The sequence below is a fragment of the Hemitrygon akajei genome, chromosome 1 (assembly GCF_048418815.1).
Source record: "Hemitrygon akajei chromosome 1, sHemAka1.3, whole genome shotgun sequence".
In the NCBI taxonomy this organism is placed as follows: domain Eukaryota; kingdom Metazoa; phylum Chordata; class Chondrichthyes; order Myliobatiformes; family Dasyatidae; genus Hemitrygon; species Hemitrygon akajei.
In genome coordinates this window covers 20,326,370-20,346,404 of record NC_133124.1, presented here as the reverse complement: position 1 = coordinate 20,346,404, position 20,035 = coordinate 20,326,370, and positions in this window count along the sequence as shown.

Genomic DNA, 20,035 nt, shown 5'->3' with positions numbered 1-20,035 from the left:
ATATGTGGAATTTGTTGCCACGAGCAGCTGTGGAGGCCAAGTCATTAGGTGTATTTAAGGCAGAGATAGATAGCTTCTTGATTAGCCAGGACAACAAAGGGTATGGGGTGAAGGCATGGGGGGGGGGGGGGGGGTGTGGATGACTGGAAGAATTGGATCAGCCCATGATTGAATGGCAGAGCAGACTTGATATGCCGAATGGCCTACTTCTGCTCCTATATCTTATGGTCTTATGGCCTAAAGTAATTATATAGGTGAGAGGTAATTTTAGATGCCTGGTGATGCTATATAAAGCTGCATTCATTCTCTCTAGCAACACACACAAACTTCTGGAGACACTCAGCAAGTCTTCTTCTTATTCTTCTCATGTTGTTTTATGACAGTTGGCAAACCAGCTTTAAGGTGCATTACTGCCATCTACTAGACTGGAGTGTGGATCGTTTGATAAACAGGAGGAATGAAAAGAATTGCGTTCCCTAAATTCTACATAATAAACCAGAGTCTTTCAGATACTCCATGATATAGGTCCATATTTCTCTTGAACTCCCACCTAAAATGTTTTCTATACCCACAGCAGTTTTTTGTCTATCTGAAGCGCTCCTATCATCTTCACTCTTTCTCTTTCATACTTCTTACATTTTATCAACACATGTTCAACTGTTTCTGGTTGATTACAGTATTCACACAACCCAGTTGGATATTTCCCTATTTTGTATAATGCCTAATTAAGACTTGTGTGACCAATGGTTAAACGACTGATGATCACTTCTATCTTTCTATCTTTCTCTCAGCAAGTCAAGCATCGTTCATGGAAGAAAATGAACAGTCAACGATTTAGGCTGAGACCCTTCATCAGAAATGTCCTGAAACGTTGACTGTTTATTTCTCCCATAGATATCAAGTTCATCCAGCATTTTGTGCGTGTTGCTTTTGATCTCTAGCATCTGTAGTATCTCTTGTGTCTTCATTCTTCCTAGATATCATGACCTTTTGATGTCATCATCACTTAATCTCCAATCTTCTAGTCCCAAAACTACCAGATTATTTTCAAGCTTGTCCTCCTGCTACCTGCACCACACAGTCGGGTAATGGTTACCACAACTGAAGTTCAAATTCAAAGTTCAAATACATTTTTTATCAAAGTATACATTCATCGCCTAACAGGCAGCCATGAAACAAAAACTTAAAAGAAACCATTTTAAAAAGGCCATTGAACACCAAATGTGCAGAAAGAAAAATAAATCAAATCATGCAAACAATAAACACAAGCAAATGGCATTCTGAAATGAAGTCCACAAAGAGTGTCTGAGACTCATAGTTCAGTGCAGAGCATGCAAATAATATGGAGCAGAATCAGAAACAGTTTTATTATCACTGGCATGTGTTGTGAAATTTGTTAACCTAGGAGCAGTAGTTCAATGCAATACATAATATAGAAGAAAAACTTTTTTTAAAAAATAAATAAATCATGCAATCAATTACAGTATACTTATATTGAATAGATTAAAAATTAAAAATCATGCAAAAATGAATACTAGAAACATAGAAAGCCTACCGCACAATACAGGCCCTTCAGCCCACAAAGTTGTGCTGAACATGTCCCTAACTTAGAAATTACTCGGCTTACCTATAGTCCTCTATTTTACTAAGCTCCATGTACCTATCTAAAAGCCTCTTAAAAGACTCTGTCATATCCGCCTCCACCTCCATTGCCGGCAGCCCATTCCACGCACTCACCACTCTCTGAGTAAAAAACTTACCCTTGACATCTCCTCTGTACCCACTCTCCAGCACCTTAAACCTGTGTCCTCTTGTGGCAATCATTTCAGCCCTGGGAAAAAGCCTCTGACTATCCACATGATCAATGCCTCTTATCATCTTATAAACCTCTATCAGGTCACCTCTCATCCTCCATTGCTCCAAGGAGAAAAGGCCGAGTTCACTCTATCTATTCTCATAAGGCATGCTCCCCAATCCAGGCAACATCCTTGGAAATCTCCTCTGCACCCTTTCTATGGTTTCCACATCCTTCCTGTAGTGAGGCGACCAGAACTGGGCACAGTACTCCAAGTGGGGTCTGAACAGGGTCCTACATAGTTGCAACATTACCCCTCAGCTCCTAAATTCAATTCCACGAATGATGAAAGCCAATACACCGTACACTTTCTTAACCATAGAGTCAAACTGCGCAGCTGCTTTGAGTGTCCTATGGACTCGGACCCCAAGATCCCTCTGATCCTCCACAGTTCCAAGAGTCTTACCCTTAATAATATATTCTGCCATCATATTTGACCTACCAAAATGAACCTATTCACACTTATCTGGGTTGAACTCCATCTGCCACTTCTCAGCCCAGTTTTGCATCCTATCAATGTCCCGCTGTAATCTCTGACAGCCCTCCACACTATCCACAACACCTCCAACCTTCGTGTCATCCATAAATTTACTCACCCATCCCTCCACTTCCTCATCCAGGTCATTTATAATAATCACGAAAAGTTTGCGTCTCAAAACAGATCCCTGAAGCATCCCACTGGTCACTGACTTCCATGCAAAATGTGACCCACCTACAACCACTCTTTGCCTTCTGTGGGCAAGCCAGTTCTAAATCCACAAAGCAATGTTCCCTTGCTTCCCATGCCCCTTTACTTTCTCAATAAGCCTTGTATAGGGTACCTTATCAAATGCCTTGCTGAAATCCATATACACTACAGCTACTGCTCTTCCTTCATCAATGTGTTTAGTCACATCCTCAAAAAATTCAATCATGCTCGTAAGACACGACCTGCACTTGACAAAGCCATGCTGACTACTCCTAATCATATTATACCGTCACATTTGATTTAATATATATTTAAAAAGTGAGGTAGTGTTCACGGGTTCAATGTCCATTTTGATAGAGGGAAGAAGCTGTTCCTGAATTGCTGAGTGTGTGCCTTCAGGCTTCTGTACCTCCTACCTGATGGTAGCAGTGAGAAAAGGGCATGCCCTGGATACTGAAGGTCCTTAATAATGGATGCTGCCTTTCTGAGACACCACTCCTTGAAGATGTCCTGGGTACTTTGTAAGCTAGTACCCAAGATGGAGTTGACTAAATTTACAACCCTCTTCAGCTTCTTTTGGTCCTGTGCAGTAGCCCACTTCTCATACCAGACACTGCAGCCTATCAGAATGCTCTTCATGGATACAGTGAGTTGAATTGCCCTGTCCCCCGCCTCGGGCCCTGACATCCTAACCTTTTCAATCTGGCCCAATGCCTATATCGCCATTGCAACATTGGGTTCAATTGTTTCTATATGCCCTGAGGCTTGGATCCCGCTGCCTCAGGTTGGCCTGTACTTGACCTTTTCGATTTGGCCCGGCACTTAAATCATCGTCCAAACGCTGGGTTCTGGCATTTTGATATTCTCTGCAGCTTGGACCCCATCGTCTCAATTCAGTCTGTACCCGACACTTCCGATTTGGCCCAGCGCTTGAATCGATTAAAACTTGCCTCGGTTCTGCCACATCAAATTTCCTCCCAGTCCAAGGAGAATTTAAAGGTGATTGGCTGTGATGACCATATACTAGAAAAATGGATTAACAAATTATTTAGTTGTTTTCTTTGTTTCATTAGCCACCAGCCAGAAGTTGCTGAGATTCACCAGTGCCATCTTATCTGGATATTCCTATACAAATCACTATACAACATCAGCAACCAGTGATGTTTGATTCGTGCCTCTGTCTGTAAAGGGTTTTTATGTTCTCCTTGTGGCCATGTGGGTTTTCTCTAGGTGCTTCTATTTCCTTCCCATCCCAAAGACGTAGGGTTATTGTTAGTGAGTTGTGGGTATGCTATGTTGGTGCTGGAAGTGTGGTGACACTTGTGGGCTACCCCAGCACAATCCTCAGACTGTTTTGATTGTTGACACAAAACAAAACATTACGCTGTATGTTTCAAGGTTTCGATGTACATTTGACAACTAAAGCTCATCTTTTCTTTCATCTTCATCTCTTTAAATCTTCATGCTATCACCCTGCAGTTCTTTGAAGATCTTCCTCCAATTCAGGTGTGCCTTGTCTCAGGACCTTGCCATATTGCTTGTACTTTAACTATTTTGGAAAAAAAAATTGCAGGTAGAGATACAGTATTAGAAAAAATGTGAAATTGTTAACATTCTGCTTCTACAGGAGCTACTAAAATGGATGGATAGGTCAAAGTCTGGATTTTTCTAATTTCTTTACATTTTTATACATTTTAACTCTGATTTTAAAAATATAATTGAACCAGCATATTGGTTACCACTGTTCAACTGTCAAGCAAGGTCCAGTCCGATTGTATCCAATCATCTTCAAACAATGGGCATACCGAAGATTTATTACAAAAAAAACCTTTAATTTAAAGTAAAGTATTTAACTTTTAACAGAGAAACATATCCAAGTTTTTTCCTTTGCAGCCTCTCTAGAGCACTGTAAATACTTGCTCAGGAGATTTGCAATTTACAACTGTGATTAATGATATTACACAACTTTTTGAAAATTTCCCACATCCCTCCCAACAATTCACTGTCTATCCTACAACAAAAGCTCAGTCACAACAGCTACTATAAAGACACAGTGTACTTTGATCACATTAGGCAGGTAAAGTGGCCATCCGAGTCTAAACCCGTAGAGGGTGATGTGTGACTGATGGTTTAATTGTAACAATTACACGTAAGCACGGTCTTTCATCTCACAGAGCACCAGCCGTTACACATGGCCAAGCTTCAACATCATGCTGACCTAATGCTTCCAAACTTGGTGAACTACAGTATGCTAAACAAATCTCACACTTTGAAATGTTTTAAACTGGGCTGTCAACTTCAGCCAACAGAGACAATCTCAAGCTGTACAAATGCAGTCTGCAGTGTCAATATGTGTTGAATAAGAAACTGACATGGGCTATTTACTAATCCCAGTTGGTACCACAAGTTATTTTCTTTTGAATTCAATATCTTTGTGTGGCTAGATTTTCACACATTAACATTGGGATAGAAACATCTGAACACCCCTGACTTGCCCTAGGCCATCATTGCTGGATAGCAATTCCCAGCTGCTTCTTAATCGGATCATCAACAGCCACATTGATTAATCTGTTCCTTGTCTGTGTCTCCAGATAGAAGTGCTTTGTGCTAATCAATTTCCTCCAGCTTGCCTGTAAAATCACAAGCGCTACCCTCTAGCAGATATAAGTTATTGTGCCGCTATTAAAGCTCAGGGCGTTCCGGAGTTCCGTAAAGAGTCTCTGTATATCCTTTCCGTGAAATGCATGGGTTTTCCCCAGGTACTCTGGTTCCTCCCTGGGTAGGTTAACTAATCATTTTTAATTGTCCCGTGATTAGTTTAGGGTTAATTGGGGTTGTGGGCTTGATGGGGTGGCATGGCTCAAAAGGCCGGAAAGGCCGACTCTCCATTCTATCACTAAAATAAATAAAATAAAATACGTTCTGCTTGTATATCTGTCTTTCTGTTTCAATATTTGAGAAATACTATATCTGTCAGTGGTACATTTTTTGCTCAATTTAAACACTTCTTTCTAAGTACATTTTATAATTTCTTAGGAACATTAACTAGTGGCTTGTGAGGACATAGAACATTACAGCACAGTTCAAGCCCTTCAGCCCACGATATTGTGCTGACCAGATATTGTGCATACTCTAAAATCAATTTAATCTTTCCCTCCCACATAGCCCTATCATCCGGTGTGCCTATCATTCATGTGCCCCTAATATATCAGCCTCTATGACCACTCTAGCAGCACATTCCATGTACGCACTACTCTCTGTGAGAAAAACTTATCTTTGACGTCCCCCCCAACTATTCTTTCCTCCAATCACTATAAAATTATGCCCCCTTTCATTAGTCATTTCCACCCTGCGAAAAATTCTCCAACGGTCCACTCAATTTTTGCTTCTGATCATCTTGTATACATCTGTCAAGTCTTTTCAACAGGAAGTTATAATCACAGAAAAATACAGCTCAAAACAGGCCATCTAGTCCATGCCGAAAACCACTTAAACTACCTACTCCCATCGACCTGCACCAAGAACTGTGCCCTCCATATCTCTACTATCCGTGTACCAATCCAAACTTTGCTTAAATGTTGAAATTGAACTCAAATGCACCACTTGTGTCCATAGTACATTCCACACTCTCACCACCTTCTCAGTGAAGAAGCTTCCCCTCATGTTCTCCTTAAACTTTTCATCTTTCACCCTTAACCTTTTAAAACATGTCCCCATATGAAACACATGATGATAGTTTCAAAAGGTATTCCATACATTTCAGGCTTGGCACAGGAAAAGACAATTGCTAAGAGCACCATCTCATTTTGTGCATATTATCTCTTCTGTGCATCATTATTGCTCCATTTGGACTGAGATGTGTCACACTATGAGGCTAAATATTCCCTTGGAGATTCTGTTAACTTTGTTTTTTTTCTACAGTTAGTTCCAGACCAACTGATAATTTCAAGCATTCTCAGTTTTTGTTTTAGATCTCCAGTGTCTGCATTCTTTGATTTCCATTATACATTTACATATATAACAGCTGGTGCCCTGGAACCCTAGGTCGACAAGCCTCTGTGTCTTTCACTGGGGAAGCTAAAGGCCCATTATCTGTGAATCTGCATGTCCACTTGAGCTGGAGTCCGGAGATTGCCTGCCCTGGGATTGGAGGACTCTGTGTGTGCGTGGATAGCTTGATGTCTGCTAGGGTGGGAGGAGTTGGCTTTGTTAATGTTTTGTTGCTTGTTGTGTTCTGTATCCTGATAAGCATTGTGGGCATGCTATGTTAGCTCCTGCTGGCTGCCCCAAGAACATCCTTAGGTTGTATTGGTTATTAACACAAATGACACATTTCACTATGCTTCGATGTCATCATCATCATCATCATGTGCCATGTCATATGATGTGGCCAATCACGGTCTTCATGACAATGATTGTACTTGGCAAGTTTTTTCTATAGAAGTGATTTGCAATTGCCTTATTCTGGGCAGTGACTTCACTAGTTGGGTGACTCCAGCCATTATCAATTCTTTTTGGAGATTGTCTGTCTGATATCAGTGGTCACATAACCAGAACTTATGATATGCACCAGCTGATCGTACGACCATCCACCACCTGCTCCTATGGTTTCTTGTGATCCTGATCGGGGGTGGGGGGTGGGGCTAAGGAGGTGCTACACTTTGCTCAAGGGTGATCTATAGGCTAGCAGAGGGAAGGAGTGCCTTACACCTCCCTTGGTAGAGACGTATCTCCACCTGGTCACCCTATGTACATGTACACGTGATAAATAAATCGGTCTGAGTCTGATGCTACTGCATTAAGGATGTACTGTGCCAGCTCTTAGCATCCAGCCCAGAATGCTCTGTATTTTCTGAGTTAAAATTGAACAACTTCAACTTTTCTAATGAGAGGGAGAAATGTATTTGGAAGTTGAACATAAGAGCAGAATTGTTATTTGACCCATCGAGTCTGCTTCACATTTCTTCATGGCTGATCCATTTCCCTCTCAACCCCAAATCTCCTGCCTCCTCCCTGTATCTCTTCATGCCCTGATTAATCAAGAATCTATTATCCTCTGCCTTAAGTATACCTAATGACTTGGCCTCTACAGCCACCTATAGCAATGAATTCCATAAAGAAATTCCTTCTCATCTCGGTTTTAAGAGGACATCCCTCTCTTCTGAGGCTGTGTCCCCTGGTCTTAGACTTCCCCACTATTAGAAAGATCCTCTGCACATCCACTATATCTAAGCCTTTCAACATTTGTTAGATTTCAGTGAGGTCACCCCTCATTCTTCTGATTTCCAGTGAGAAAATGCCCTTATCAGATGCTCCTCATATGATAAGCCTTTCAATCCTGGATATATTCCTATAAACTTTAGATTCCTGCTTCATTTGTTAATGCTACTGGTTAAATTTTGCTGGATTTGCACTTTTTTTTTCACTTGAAGAATATGTGCTCTCTCTCAATCTCCTTCTCCCTCTCCCTCTTGGGATAGATAGATACATAGAGAGATTGCTCCTGTATCACTTTAGAAGGAGTGAAATCTGCCTCTCATTTGTTAGTGTAAGAGAGCCTGTGGTATGGCAAGTCCTCTTTGGTTCTATGTTAATATCATCTTCCAAATATGAAATGAACTTCTTCTTCTGTATTTGAAGTAACTTGTACTTATCTCACCATAGTGTTAGCATTCATTTAACCTCCTGATCCTATGAGCTGAATGTCACTGCTGCAAGCAAACACAACAAAGGCTCACTTTTGCCCTTGTACTGCTGTAAATATCAGAACTGGTCATTTTGATTTACAATATCCATCAAGGGATTACAGTTTGTTACAATACTGTTAGCCTTCAAAATGGTCATAGCGAAACAAGACAAACTGCACATTCTTTTCAATGTTTCACTATTTTTATTTTGGTTGTTGTTACACTAGCTTTACTGCTCAGCTGTGAGATTACCCATGCACTTGTGAACAGGCCAGCTCATTAAGAGTGGTTTTTTTTCTGTCAGCTCTTTGTAGGTATAGGGTTTGCCACTTATTCCGTAAAAGTTGACTCCAGAATTGTTGCTGAATCCAGGAACTCATTATACAATTCCTTTGATAGAATATTCCATCTTTCTGAAATTTATTTGTTCACTCCAAGCCAACAAACACATGTGACAACATCAGCATCAGCCATAATGCATTTATGAGTGCAAGTCTTGATGCCCATATCTTTGTCCTGTTGTTCTCTGAGTTCCTTTGCTCCTTAGAGTGTCTTATCCTGAGTGTTTCGTACAGTGTGTCTGGATATTCCACCAACCCAGATTTATTTGTCCTCACAGAATGTTTCTACATAGTTATTGGATTCCTGCTCATCCATGTTAAATGTGTGGTAGGATGCTTAACATTGTGACTGCCATTTGATACCCAGCTATACAAAGGTAAAACTGAAATAATGAAGATACTATTATAACTTTCTAACCCACCAAGTCATGGGCAATTCTTTTTGATCGATTTGTGCACTGTTTTGTTCTTTGGACATGGGGACATGGGTTACAAGTGCAGTATCAGTTCCTTATTGTGATATAATTATTGTTGTACTATATTTCAATGTATCATCTGGTAGTTTGACCTTTCATAGTACTTCATGTTATAGAAAAGAACTAACTTTCACCCACTTTAATATTTTGTGGCAATTAACAATTGCACATTCAACTGACACAATGATGTTACCAAATTTTAAGTTCAAAGCAAATTTATTATCAAAGTACATATGCATATGTCATCAAATACACAATCCTGGGTTTCATTTCATGTGTGCATACTCAACAAGTCCATAATACAATAACAACTATAATAGAATCAATGAAAGACTGCACCCACTTGGACATTCAACCAGTGTACAAAAGACAACAAACTGTGCAAATATAAAAGGAAAAGTATGATAATAATAAATAAATAAGCAATATATATCAAGAATATGAGATAAAGAGTCCCTGAAAGTGAGTCCATAGGGTTTGGGAACATCTCAATGAAGTAGAGTGAAGTTATCTCCTTTGGTTCAAGAGCCTGATGGCTGAGGGGTAATAACAAAGCACACAACCTTGCAGTGCACCTGTGCTGATGGAGATTGTTGAAGAGATAATATTGCCAATCTGAACTGGCTGGGGTCTACAAGTGAGGAAATCGAGGATCCAATTGCACAAAGAGGTAGTAAGGCCAAAGTCTTGAAGTTTATTAATTAGTTTAGAGGGGATGATAGTGTTAAATACCAAGTTGTCATTGATAAGTAATATCCTGATGTATGTATCTTTGCTGCCCAGAGCTTCCAGGGTTGAGTGATGAGCCAGTGAGGTGGCACCTAATTTAATTTAGAAATAAAAAAAATGGAACATGGAGCATTACATCACAGCACAGGCTCTTAGACCCACAATGTTATGTCAATTTTTTGACCTACTCTAAGATCAATTTAACTCTTACCTCCTACATAGTTATCATCCATGTGCCTGTCTAAAAGCTACTTAAATGTCCCTAAGGTACCTGCCACTGCCGTGGCTCTGGGAGAGCACTCCACACACCCACCACTATGTGTAAAGAACCTTCCTCTGACATCCCCTCTATACTTTCCAACTTAAAATTATACCCCCTTGAGCTAGTCCTTCCTGCTCTCAGAAAAAGTCTCTGGCTATCCAGTCCATTTATGTCAGGATTGGGGCCGGATGGACCCAAACGCAGGACGCAGACACTGAAGTACAAGGGGGAGGACAGGATGGGGATGCCATGGCATTTAAGGGTAGAGCTGGGGTTCAGGTAGATAGAGTTCAAGCAGGCAGAGCAGAGTGGGCTCCCGGAGTTCAAGCAGGCAGAGCAGAGCGGGCTCCCGGAGTTCAGGCAGGCAGAGCGGAGTGGGCTCCCGGAGTTCGAGTTCAGGTAGACAGGTCCTCGGGGTTCAGGTAGGCAGACAGGTCCCCGGGGTTCAGGCAGGCAGACAGACAGAGCGGAGCAGACTCCCGAAGTTCACTCAGGCAGAGTGGAGCGGGCTCCCGAAAGTCAGGCAGGCAGACAGGTCCTCGGGGTTCAAGCAGGTAGGCAGGCAGATAAGCTGGTGGAGAGCCCTCCCTGGGTGGGCCGCATATATCCCGGGTAGGGACGCCCCCCAGGAGGAAACACCGGAGGCCTGGGAAGGGTGTGAACCCCTAGGCAGGTGCGGGGCACAATCCCAGAGTTCGAGCGGAAGAGGAGGACGGGGCAGAAAAAAGCCTTCCCTGGATGGGCCGCGTATGTCCCGGGTAGGGCCGCCTCCCAGGCGGAAACACCGGAGGTCTGGGCACGAACGGACCCCTAGGCGGGTGCAGGGCACTATTCCAGGGTTCAGGAGGAAGAGGAGGACGGGGCAGAACCACTGCTGGGCAGCGGCAGGTCGGCCGGACCTGCCCGACGGAGGCAAGGGATAGGAACGGGCAGAACCACCGCCGGGCAGCGGCAGACCGGCCGGATCTGCCTGACGGAGGCAAGGGATAGGAACGGGCAGAACCACCGCCGGGCAGCGGCAGGTCAGCCGGACCTGCCCGACGGAGGCAAGGAGTAGGAACGGGCATAGGTCCAGGGTGACCAACACAACAGTCATGATAACGGGAACATCGGAAACAGCCGGCAGACAGCGCGACTGCGCAAACAAAACAAACGAGCGGAGAAGCAGGACCAGTGCATGGGAAGAAAGGTGGGGGAGCGGACCAACCTGGCAGTACTGGTACGGGGCAGAGAAGCATGATGAGGAGTAGATTTGAGCCCGGGCAGGATAACAGAATGCAGAGAAGAGTTCGGAGCCGGCGGAGAAACGGGAAACAGAACAAAATGACCACCCGCCTGGTCCCAGTCCCAAGGCCCCTTATAAACATCTGCAGCTCAATGAGTTACAGGTGTGCCTCCTTGAACCAGGAGGGTCCTAACTAGATCAGGGGTGACGGGAGGGACAACTGCAGGACCCGGAGTCCGGAGCCCCCGGAACGTGGTTCCGGAACGGACCCTGACAATTTATGCCTCTTATCATCTTGTATACCTCTATCAAGTCACCTCTCTGCCTCCTTCATTCTAAAGAAAAAAAGCCCTATCTCAGTCAACCTATTTTTTTACGACATACCCTTTAGCCCAGACAACATCTTAGTACATCTCCTCTGCACCCTCCCTAAATCTTCCACATCCTTTCTATACTGAGGTGACCAGAACTGATCAAAATATTCTAAGTATGGTCTAACCGGATTTTATAGAGGTGAAACAATACCTCACAGCTCTTAAACTTAATTTCCTGCCTAATGAAGCAAACACACCATAGGCCAACACCCCTATCAGCTTGCATGCCTACTTTGAGTATCTATGGATGTGGACCCCAAGATCCCTCTGTTCCTCCACTCTGTCAAGAATACTGCCATTAACCCTGTACTCTGTCTTCAAATTCATCCTTCCAAAATGAATCTTCTCCAAATTCTCATAAATCCTGTCTTGTAGAATCCTCTCCAATAATTTTCCTAGCACTGATATAAGTGTCACTGGTCTGAAGTTCCCAGGGTTATCTGTACTCCATTTCTTGAATAATGGAATAACATTTACCATCCTTCAGTCACCAGGTATTACTCCTGTGGCCAGTGAGGACCATTACCAAAGGCTATTTGCTACTATTTATCACATAAGTCCAGAAATGTGGCATGGATTTGAGTTCTAAGATATCCTTCACTGGGTCAATATCTAATTTGATTGACTATCCCTGCCCTTTGTATCACTCAAAAACACCATTAAGTTCTGAAACATCTCATAGTTGTATGCTTTGGCATGGTCTCTCCATTCTTCTTGATATTAGAAGATTTCTTTCAGCCTGTTGTCATCCATTTGATGTTGATGTGAGAATATCATAACTCACCACCCTTTTGGTTTTATGAAAAGTTTTATTTGTTGCTCTCTGTAATAATCCAGGTCAGAAGCAACTGCAACAGCAACATAATGAGCAGAAGAATCCCAGGTGTGTATAATAATGAAGCACAACTGGTCTCCCATCTAACTCAACTCAACAGATCAAACTTTGAAAGGACTTGGCTGCCTGTCAGTGCTATGATTGAATCTCATATTTGGCAAGCAAACAGTTGGATGATATTCAAGATCTTGATTAACAGTTACCTTAGGATCACCATATTCTCCTCCACGACTATCTTGTTATGGTGCTACAGCTCTGGTTTATTCAATTTTATAAATAATGATCTCAGTCTCAAATCATTTCAGTTCTTACTCTTCCATTCCTCTCTGAGCAAAGGGCACTGGATGTTGTTTGCATGAATAAATATTGCATTATTCTCAATTTACAAGCTAGCTTTGATATCTTGAATTAGAATGTGGCTTCTCTGAAAATCTTTGAATAAATTCTAAGCATATTGTGATAAGTTTCACTTTAGTGCATATAGCTTATTTCAATTTACATTTGAAGCAAATCAGTCTCTTCCTATCTGAGCACAGTTTGCTTCTTTTCACTACAATGCTCCGCTGTACAACAGGAAGGGATATGTTTCTGTTATCAGGAATGTTGTCTGCCACCCATTCCTCTATTTGGTGATTACTCAGCTCTTCATGATAAACCAGCTCTGAGAATAACTGTAATTGAACTACTGGGACAGCATGGTAGTGTAACAGTACAATGTTCAGTATCAGAATCAGGTTAATTATTACCCACATATGATGTGAAATTTGTTGTCTTTGTGGCAGCAGTACCATACAATACATAATAATAGGGAAAGAACTGTGAATTACAGTAAGTATATATATTAAATAGTTAAATAAGTAGTGCAAAATTAAATGGATCCCTTTTTATTGAACATCTCTAGAGATGTGGCTTGTTAGCCCCTCGCCGTGGTGAGAAAACTACCTTTATCAAATCTGGTCGCCTCACTCTAGGAAGGATGTAGAAACCATAGAAAGGGTGTAGAGAAGATTAACAAGGATCGGAGAGCATGCCTGATGAGAATAGGTTGAGTGAACTCGGCCTTTTTTCCGACGGAGGATGAGAGTTGAAGAAGATGATGAGAGGCATTGATCATGTGGATAGTCAGAGGCTTTTTCCCAGAGCTGAAATGTCTAGCACAAGAAGGCACAGTTTTAAGGTGCTTGGAAGTAGGGAAGTAGGTACAGAGGAGATGTCAGAGGTAAGTTTTTTTATGCAGAGAGTGGTGAGTGTGTGGAATGGGCTGCCGGTGACGGTGGCGGAGGCAGATACAATAACGTCTTTTAAGAGATTCCTGGAGAGGTACATGGAGCTCAGAAAAATAGAGGGCTATTGGTAACCCTAGGTAATTTTTAAGGTAAGAACATGTTTCAAGTCAAGTAAAGTCACTTTTTATTGTCATTTCGACCATAACTGCTGGCACAGTACACAGTAAAAAATGAGATAACGTTTTTCAGGACCATGGTGCTACATGAAACAGTACAAAAACTACACTGAACTATGTAAAAACAACACAGAAAAAAACTACACTAGACTGCAGACCTATTCAGGACTGCATAAAGTACACAAAACAGCACAGGACACTGTTGGAAAACAGTTTGGCACAGCTTTGTGGGCCAAAGGGCCTGCTGTAGGTTTTCTATGTTTCTACATTTCTATGTTAATCACCCAGTGGCAAGAAATGACAGTCCATACACTGCATACAATTGTAAAGAAAGTATATTTATGGATGTTAGCTTAACCAAACAGTTATTGAAGGAAAAGGGGGCCATCATAATTAAACAGTAAAATCTGCACAGGTTGGAACTCAAATTTTCCAAAAGCCATTGTGTCCATTGTGCTCACAGTACAAACTCCTGTTTACCGATCCTTGGTAGAACTCCCCCTCTTGAGCTCCATTAGATAGCGCTTTCCCACTGGATCGAATCCTACAACTGGTTCTCTCAAGATTCTTCTCACTCTGTCTCCCACCAGAGAAGACCTCAACCCACCTCAGTGTCCATCACAAAACCTCTCCCCCAATGTTCTCCCAGTTCGACCATCCTGATTGGATGACACAACATTCCTAAGCATCTCGTATCTTCAACAGTAACCTAAATACTAACAGCAGAACACACTGCTTCTACAGAAAACTATTGCATTAAACATCTTACAACATTAGCAGTAAAATCTTTTCCAGGGTGTTACATAAAAATTTTAAAAAAGTAGTAAGGTAGTGTTCAGGGATTCAATATCCATTCTGAAATCAGATGGCAGAGGGGAAGAAGCTGTTCTTGAATCATTGAGCACGTGCTTTCAGGCTCCAGCACCTTCTTCCTGATGGTAGCAATGAGAAGAGGACATGTTCTTGGTGATAGGGGTCCTTTGGAGGCATTACTCCTTGGAAATCTCCTGGATACTACAGAGGCTAGTACACATGATGAAGCTGATTAAGTTTACAACACTCTGCAGCTTATTTCAATCCTGTGCTGTAGGTCCCCCATACCAGCTGGTGATATAGCCAGTTAAAATGCTCTCCATGGTACATCTAAAGAAATTTGCAAGTGTTTTTGGTGATTTACCAAATTTCCTCAAACTCCTAATAAAACGTAGCCGGTATTATGTCTTTTCTGTAACGGAATCGATAGGTTAGCTTCACCGCTGCTAAATTTACCAATGTAGTCAGCAAGTCAACCTCCAAATGTTTGTAAATACAACTTTGAACTGAATTATTGTGGTCTGATTGTTTTCATATTTATGGTTTATTAACTTCTGTGGAGGTTTGCCATTATTGTGAGTACAACACTCACATGAAATTCCCTATTCCATGTCCAAGGATAATCCTGTTTGACACACCAAAATCAAATCTCAAATTAGGAATTGTCATCAATTTTCTATGGATGGGTTCGTTCTTGATTACAAAAACATACACAAAACATTCATGTTAGACATTTCCAAATTGGCAATGTATAGAAAGCTTGAGAACAATGGCCAACTTGCCTATGTATTCATTTTAAGCTGATTGTTTGTCCCATAATAATATCTTTCAGCACTCTTCAATGACTGTGAATTGTTATGCTGTACAAAGTGCCATATACTTTTGTATCACTTGGCTCTGTTGCACCGAATATATTCTTAAGGGTTTCACAAATCTCCACGATCTGCTTCAGTCAAAAATTTGTTCTTCTTGTCTTTAGCACTGCCACATTTTTCTGTATTATTGGGAAATTCCAAGATATTTGCAGCAAAATACGTCTCCATCCAATCCACTGGAAATTTCCCAAGGGTATCTGTACCCTGTCTGTTATTTCCCAGGGCAGAGTCATCTTGGAATGACATTACAACCATGAATGCAACCTTTCACTAGACCTAAGGTCTGCTCTCTTCTGCCATCCAGAAAAGAAACTAGATCTTCTTTTTTGGCATTCAAAGTTTGTGATGAAATTTCACTTTCCAGGGCCCGAGAGGCTTATTGTTAACCTTAGCTTCCTAGCACAGCAGATTGACCATTCCAGAGCTATTTGTGACTAACTTAAACTAGTAACAAATACATTGCTCTGCTTCTTGCTGTAAGCAAGAACAGTCTATAGTCCTTAACATCAATTGCAAGAAGTAATCAGTTTGAAGTTAAAAGCACAGCTTTGCGATCAGCATTGTTTAGAGAGCTTGATGCTGAGGTACATCCTAGGATGCAGTGAGACACATTATCAGTGATGTAACCTAGGTGTACCAGGTTTTTCAACATCAGGCACCCTGGCCCAGGTGGCCCAGCAGCATTGCTTTTGATCCATAGTCACAGGGAGGCACATGCAGCAGCCTCCATGACAGTTCTGAAGGCTCTTTTCTTTGCAGCCCCTGTAATGCCAAGGAGGGAGAGGGTGCTGCACAGTGAGCAGCCAGCAAAACCGATAAACCGCACCTCTCCAGTCTTGCATTGTGCCCTCCACCCCTGTCTCTGGCACTACTTTACCAGATCCTGGTATTTGGCTTTCTTATGCCCAAACACCTCCTCAACCTGATTTTCCCAAGGAACTGTCTGTCTACCATGACCAAGGTACCTTTGATTAGGCTAGGATTAAATACATGGGTTGCTTGGCAGCACAGCTCTTTGGGCTGGAAGGATCTATTTCATGCTGTATGTCTATATAAATAAAATGATATTTTTTCACTTCATGTCAAAATGCAATATTTTCTGGATTTGCATCCCACACATATAAATACAAAACACAACTCTACATGACAGTGATTTATTCCTCCAGCTATTAAAGATACCACCTACAAACGATTAGAGAATATCATCTTGCTGTGCTTAATAAGATATTAATGATGTCAGTAGAACATCATTCCAGATCTGTTTTTAATTATTTATGTTTTAGTCATAGTACTGGAATGTATTAAAGCAGGTACTTTGGCTCAACAAGTTCATACTAATGATGGATACCCAACTATATTAATTCCAATGTAAATTCTCCTCGCGTTCCTATCACCTCTCATCAGAGAACAGGACTCACCTTCCCATTGCAAACATGTCTTTGGGATGTAGTGGAAACTTGAGGGCACGGGGCAGTGGGGGGAGGGAGAATGAGGTGCCCTTGTAGAGAATATGTAAACTCTACACCGGGGTTCCCTAACCTTTCTTACCCCATTTACCTCTACCATTGACCAAGAGGTCTGTGGACACCAGGTTGCGAACTTCTGTTCTACATAAACATCTCAGAAGGTCAAGTTTAAACCTGGAATAGCCTAACCACATATGTCACCAGATTTAAGGGCATCTTCATATCCCACTGTTATAAGAGTTGAACAGATTGGAATTGGAATTGGAATTACTATTGGTTTATTATTGTCACATGTATCGAGATAGACTGAAGAGCTTGTCTCGCGTGCTCTTTTTGAAGCTGCACTCATTCAGCAAAGTGGGGAGCATTCCAACATATTTCTGCCTTGAGCCTCAGAGATGGCAGGCAGGCTTTGAGGAGTTAGGAGGTAATTTACTCACTGCCTCTGACCTGATCTTGTTCTCAAATCATGCACATGGCGACTCCAGTCTAATTTTAGGTCTGGTAATCCTCAGGATAATGACTATAGGGTATAAAATTATCTTAAAAAATTAAACTCAAAAACATAGAACATTACTGCACAGTACAGGCCCTTCAGCCCATGATGTTATGCCCACTGATTAACTTACACTAGGATCAAACTAACCCTTCCCTCCCACATACAGTACTGTGCAAAATCTTAAGACACCCCAGCTAAGTCTTTTGCACAATACTGTTCCTCTCATTTTTTTTATCATCCATGTGTTAAAGAGTTTGTTAAATGTCCCTGATGGACAAGGACCTCAGGGACATTAATATTGTTGAATATCAAGGGGTGATAGTTTTATTTTTTCTTGCTGGATGTTCTCATTGCCTAGTAGTCAAGTGCTATAAATGTACTGATCACTTATCTACCCAGGCATGGAGACTGTCCAGGTCTTAATGCATTTGATTGTGGACCACTTCATTATCTGTGGAATTGTGAAAGACATTGAACAATCATCAGCGAACATCCCAACTTCTGACCTTCTGATTGTAGGAAGGTCATCGTTGCAGCAGCTGCAATGGTTAATCTTAGGACACTTACTTAAGGAACTCAGTGGTTGAGATGTTTGACCTCCAGCCATCACAACCAACACACACAACTCTGCAGGTCAGGCAGCATCGGCATCAAATGGCTGTGAAGGCCAAGTCATTGGGTATATTTTAATAAGTAGTTGATAGGTCATTGATTAATAAGGGTGTCAAATGTTATTGGGAGAAGGCAGGAGAATGGGTTTGAGAGGGACAATAAATTGCCCACGATTGAATAGAGGAGGAAATTGACCAAATAGCCTAATTCTGCCACTATATCTTTTGATCTACATAGACAATGCATTAATTGGCCAGGTTGGATTGTCCTGCTTCTTGAGGTGATTTTCTACATGGTCTGGTGGGTGCCAATGTTGTAGATGTATAGGAATAGCTTGGTTGACGGCATGGCGACCTCTGAAGCTCTGGAGTTATCAGAGCCATTGCCAGAATAGGGTCAGGACAGATTACCTATCAGAATCAGAATCAGAATTTCAATCAGGTTGAGTATCACTGACATACAGGTATGTCATGAAATGTGTTGTTTTGTGAAAGCAGTACAGTGCAACACATAAAAAACATACTATGTTACAATAAAAAATAAATAAATAGTGAAAAAGAGGAATAGTGAGGTTGTGTTCATGAGTTAATGCACTTTGCAGATATCTGATGGCACAGTGGTAGAAGGTGTTTCTAAAACATTGAGTTTTAGTTCCTGAACCTCCTCCCTGATAGAAGTAATGAGAAGAGGCATGCCCCAGATGTGAAGGCACTTCATGGTGGATGCTACCATCTTGAAGTCATTGAAGTTGTCCCTGATAGTGAGAAGGCTTATGCCCATAATGGGGCTGACTGAGTTCATAGCCTTCTGTAGGCTCTTCCAATACTGTGCATTGGAGCCTCCACACCAGGCTGCAAGGCCTTTAGCCTTTTCCTGATATCAGATGGAGTGAACTGAATTAGCTGAAGCTTGCTATCTCTCATGATGGGGACTACAGTAGGAGATTGAGGTGGATCATCTGCCCTGTAATTTGGGCTAAAGTTCCTTGAAAATGCTTCAGATTTCTTCTTTGCACAAACGTAAACTTATCACTAAGTTGATGGCTACGAATTTTCTCAGGGTTCTCCAAGCCAGCAGATACACTCAAGAGTTTCTTTGTGCCAAAGATGGCTACCTATATTGTTGTAGCTCTGTAGTCTTGCAAGATGCTCTTGATTATTCAAAGTAAAAATCAACTCAAAAACTCTTTAACTTCAACATCGACCACTATAACCTTTGTTCTCTGCAGGTTCACTGTAATGATTTCAGCAAATATGTCTTTCCTGTACCAAGTTACTTTTGTTTCTCTGGACACGTGCGTGGAATGGGCTGTCAGCAATGGTGGTGGAGGCAGATACAATAGAGTCTTTTAAGAGACTTTTGGATAGGTACATGGAGCTTAGAAGAATAGAGGGCTATCGGTAAGCTTAGTAATTTCTAAGGTAGGAACATGTTCGGCACAACTTTGTAGTGCTGTAGATTTTCTATGTTTCTATGGAAAATGATTACAGTGATGGATCATGGATAGCTCAGAAGTTCTCAATTATTGACTGAGGAGAATGCAGAGCAGAAAAAAAGTGTTCTGCTGTAAACATTGAACAAAACTGATATACACTCTTCACACTACTGCCATTGGGAAGGAGGTACAGGAGCCTTAGCTCCTACACCATCAGGTTCAGGAACAGTTATTACCTTTCAATCATCAGGCCCCTAAACCAGTGTAGAAAACTTCACTCACATCAGCACTGAATGTACTCCTCAAACTATGGAGTCACATTCAAGGACTCTACTATTTTATTTATCTATCTATCTACTTATTTTATCTAACTATCTATTTATTGTTTGTTTGTCTGTTTCATTGGTTGATTGGTTGTTTTTTTATAGTACTTGCAGTTTGTCTCGTTTGCTCTTTGATTA